The sequence below is a fragment of the Fundulus heteroclitus genome, chromosome 1 (assembly GCF_011125445.2).
Source record: "Fundulus heteroclitus isolate FHET01 chromosome 1, MU-UCD_Fhet_4.1, whole genome shotgun sequence".
Taxonomy (NCBI): Eukaryota; Metazoa; Chordata; class Actinopteri; order Cyprinodontiformes; family Fundulidae; genus Fundulus; species Fundulus heteroclitus.
This window is the reverse complement of record NC_046361.1, coordinates 42910339-42915034: the sequence shown is the minus strand read 5'-3', so window position 1 is coordinate 42915034 and position 4696 is coordinate 42910339. Positions and strand designations below refer to the sequence as shown.

The 4696-nt window shown below is 50.0% G+C and overlaps 1 long non-coding RNA gene across 1 annotated transcript; it reads right to left on the bottom strand.

Moving 5' to 3' along the window:
* Nucleotides 1-1759: 1759 nt before the first annotated feature.
* LOC118564659 lies at nucleotides 1760-2171 on the bottom strand. Its single transcript, XR_004931997.1, has 2 exons — nucleotides 1957-2171; nucleotides 1760-1884 (listed from the first exon to the last, which is right to left on the bottom strand). It is a non-coding gene; the product is annotated as an uncharacterized LOC118564659 (long non-coding RNA).
* Nucleotides 2172-4696: the final 2525 nt, after the last annotated feature.

Sequence of the window (4696 nt, the reverse complement as noted above, 5' to 3'; positions counted from 1 at the left end):
AGGCCCCGGGCTACAGGCTACAGAGGCCACAGGACTACAGGCTACAGAGGCCACAGGACTACAGGCTACAGAGGCCACAGGACTACAGGCTACAGAGGCCACAGGACTACAGACTACAGAGGCCACAGGGCTACAGGCTTCAGGAGGCCCCGGGCTACAGACTACAGAGGCCACAGGGCTACAGACTACAGAGGCCACAGGGCTACAGACTACAGAGGCCACAGGGCTACAGACTACAGAGGCCACAGGGCTACAGACTACAGAGGCCACTGGGCTACAGACTACAGAGGCCACAGGGCTACAGACTACAGAGGCCACAGGGCTACAGACTACAGAGGCCACAGGGCTACAGGCTTCAGGAGGCCCCGGGCTACAGGCTTCAGGAGGCCCCGGGCTACAGGCTTCAGGAGGCCCCGGGCTACAGACTTCAGGAGCCAAAGTCAGACCCTTTGCCACCAGGAGTCTCAGGATCAACTCCTGGAGGGTCTCAGAAAGAGACATCCAATAAAGTCTCTCCCAGAGTTGGCTGTCCATGAGGGCAAAAAGGGGTCTGGGCTTAAACACAACATCGAGAGGCTCAAAGTCTCCAGGGGGCCAAAGTTGTTGCATCCTCTTCGGAGGCCCGGGGTGTCCGAAGAACGAAGGATCCACCTGAGTCCCCGCATCACAGTTCAGCGACGGACCCCACTGTGTTGCCGCATCACACCTCTGCGACAGACCCCTCTGGGTTCCCACGTCGCACGTCAGTGACGGACCCCTCTGGGTTCCCACGTCGCAGGTCAGAAGAGGCAGGTCCTCCTGGACCACCTCTCTGGACTTGGGCAGAGGCAGATCCTCCTGGACCCCCTCGTTGGGCTTCACGGGAGCCGAGGCGTCGGCCGGATCCTCAGAGACAGACTCGGGAGCCAAGGCATCGGCCGGACCCTCTGGGACTGGTTTAGGTCGGCTGTAGAAAGCCTGGAGGGCTGACCTATAATGTCCCTCTACCTCTCTTAATTTCTCCTCCAGTCCCTCTGAATATTGACAGAGGAGAGCCTCTCTGAGGCGTTTAATAATGGGGGCAAACGTCCTTATTTTATTCTCCAGGGCTTTATGGTCGGCTTCTACAGCGTCACTAGAGGGAGCTGTGGGCAGATCAGGATAGGGAAGTGGAGGACTCCGGTCCGCAGGACAGGAAGCGGCTGAAGAAGCCAGAGGGACGGTCGGCAGAGGCTGGGGCTGAACTGGCCCGGCTGACCGCTCCTCAGAACAGCTGGAGGCCTGGTCAATAAGCCGTCGTCTCCTCCTCCGGCGACGGGACGGCGGACCCAGCGGGGATGCCGATTTCTCTTGAGGAGACGGGACCGATTCCAGAAATAGGTCCGGACGGAGCTCCCGGATCACCTCCGGGTCGACCTCCAGGAAGAGTAAGTGGAGGCAAAGCAGGACATCACATATGCTTTATCGGACCGGTCTGAAAAGAATGAGGAAGGTTGCAATTCGAAATGTGTCTCGCACTGTGTGAGAAAAGCCCTGCAATGTTCTGGATCACCAGAAAACATTGCCGGCGGGGAGAGTCGGGGCTCTGACGAGGACGACGTCACCGGAAGTGACGGAGGGCTAGAGGAAGCGGCTTGCGGAAGTGGAGGCTGCGTGCTTCCCCGACTTCGAAGATGGCCTAGAATCTCCGAGACGCCGGCTTCTAAAACAGAAACGGATTTCTCTACCCCCGCGCGCCACTAGGTTTCGGGTACAGGGTCCATGTTTGGCCAGAACGTACTGTGATGAATTTAGGAGGACCCAAGAAATACCCGAAAACAAGTGAGTACAAAAATAATATCAGTCTTTATTTTGACGCTGGCGGCTCGGTCCCTGGTTCGGCTCGCACTCTGCGACTGGCCGCTCCTGAAGGCAGAGTCGCAGGTTAGTGACCAGCAGATATTAACAGGCTTGTTGGAGAGAAGTGAGGTCACTAACCTGGACGTGCTGAGGGCAGAACTCTGACTCCTTGTTACGAAGGCGTCCGAGAGGGGGTTATCCAGGGCTCTTTGTCCAGGTCCGGTCCAGGTCTTGTCAGGGGAAAATCCGATTAACTCAGGCAGCGGTTACCAAGGGAGAATCCAACAGGGCGTCCAGGTCCAGGTCCAGGTCTCAATCCAGAAAGCACAGACAGAACAGGGGGCAGGCGAACTCGTGCTACCCACGGACAGGCTGGGGTCAGAAACACGGTGAGGCAGTCCAGTTCTCTGAGGCTGACAGGCAGGACCCAGGCAGGCAGACAAATCCAAAGGGGCAGACAGGTTTTCAAAAACAGAGGCAAAACAGGTCGAGAGACTGACAGGCAGACAGGAATTCAAAAGGAAGGCTGGAAGCGCTCACCGTGTGGCTAAAGACGTTCTGGCACTGGAGACTGCGAGGAGCAGAGCTTTTAAGCAGCCAGGGTGGAGAAAGACACAGGTGTGCTGATTGCAATCAGCAGCTCCAGTGCCAGAAACGTTACAGGCGGAGGGATACCACATGTGATGTGGTATCCCTCCGCCCCAGCATGTGCTGGAACGCTCTTATATTTTAATATTTATACAATAATGACCACCTGCCCTTTTTACTAGAGGGCAAATGTATAACTTAAGTCACTTCAGCGATCTCTCCTCCGCTGTGTGTGTGCGTGCGCTCCGCTGCAGCGCCGGCAAAGCTGTCCTGCGGCGGAGCGCGCACACACACACACACGCGTGTATACATATATACTGTAGGACCCGACTGAGTTTGCACTGGAAATAGGTACGCTGGATTCCGTCAAAAGTCCGGTTTCTGTCAAGAAACTCTTCTAAAAAAAATCCATATCGCTATCAGATGATGATAGCTCCACGGAGCTCTCATCACTGTCACTAAGTACTTCATCACTCTGCTTCGTACAGAGCACCAGTCGTCGCCATCTTGGAAAATAGTGCGGCGTGACAAACAGAGCGTTGAAACTTGCTCAACTGCGGGTCCGCCGAGTGACGACAAAAAATGGGAGGTGACAGTACTATTCTTGACCAAGATGGATTCCTCCACATAAACATGATTAAATGAAAATTATTCATAATTAAAAAAACGTATAATTTTTTGCACAGTATGTAGTAGTTTTATATTTAAAGTACTTTCAGCAGTTTGAATTCTGATTTTGACCGGACTTCTCCTTTAAAAGTGCGCAGAATTAATAAAAACGAAACGTATAAACAGACCAAGTGGCGTTTTAAACTGCATCTGGTTAGCAGAACTGTTTTATGATCCAGCGTGCAGCCATGACTTGTTCTGAATGAACCCGTCATCTGGCAGCAGCTCTCCCCCCCGCCCCCTCCCCTCCTGTGTACGCGGTACAGGACCTTACCGGCTTACTTTCACCACTGTTAAGACTAAAATTATTCATAACTCTGATAACTCTTCCTGCTGCTCTGTTAACACAAACTGCAGCAGGAATTACTGATGGCCACAAGTTGTGAAAGAAGCCGAAGCTTCTTCTAAATTTTTATGCGTGAGAAATTCCATGTTTGCGTGTGAAATGCCATATGTTGCGCGTGACCGTGTGAAGTCAGTGAAATACGTGTGTCACACGGTCAAAGCGTGAGAGTTGAGAGCCCTGAGCATGAATCTAAAGCTTAGAGTAGGGTGACCAGACGTCCCCGATTTCCGGGGACTGTCCCCATTTTGGACCACCTGTCCCCGGCTAAAGCTGTCCCCGGAAATGTCCCCGATTTTACCGAGGGGGAAAATGTGTTGCGGTAGCTGGTTGCGCTGCTGATAATATAAAGATGAGGAACAGAGCGCACCACTAGATGGCGGTAATGATCCTTTTGGATGTCAGATGCCATTAAAACACGAAGAAGAAGAAGAAGAGCGCACCACTTTTAAAACAGAAGAAGAAGTGGAAATTCGTTGTTACAGCACTGAGCTCTATTATATAGCTCAGTGTGTTACAGGGGGAGCTGCCCTGTGTCATGGTAAGTATTTGGATCAGGCTGATCCTGTGATAAATGTTTGGTTTTTGTCCAGGTTAAAAATTATCAATAAAAAGTAAGACAAGACCACGAGTTGCTGCTCACATCAGTAAAAGACACTCAGATAAAATGTAACAGAATGATTGAAAACTCCTTGTGAGGCGCTAATCTAGTACACTGGTTCTCCATGGATCAACAAGAGTTCTTCTAAAGAGGTTTTAGAACTGATTGGTGAGCTTTGGTTTATATTTCAGATAGTTATAAGTAGAGGTATTACAAGTTGTTTTGCTGATTTATGAGCATAGACTTCCAGGCTTAGGTTTAGCTTTTCTACTGCTCAGTTTGGATATATGAAAGCTCCTCATGAAAAAATAGGAGTCAGTAACAGGAGAACTGAATGAGACAAGATCTGCATGATCTGAGAACGATGGAGGAAGAGATAACCGCCTGTTTAATGTCCATTTATTATGTTGTTTTTGCTTGTAGCTCCAAATATTGTGGTAAATAGATTTGTAATATTTAATCAGATGATATAATAATAAAAATAACAATAATTGGAAGTTTTCATGTTGTACATTCTAATGTTTTTGGAACTGATTTTAATTATATAATGTCTGTTTTAGAATAATGTAAGATTGATGCAAGAGGAGAGCGGAAGAAGATAGGAAGTCAGAAAGGAGATTAAATGAGAATAGAGGAAAATAGCAACACTGATGGAAAGAACGATTGATAATGGAAAA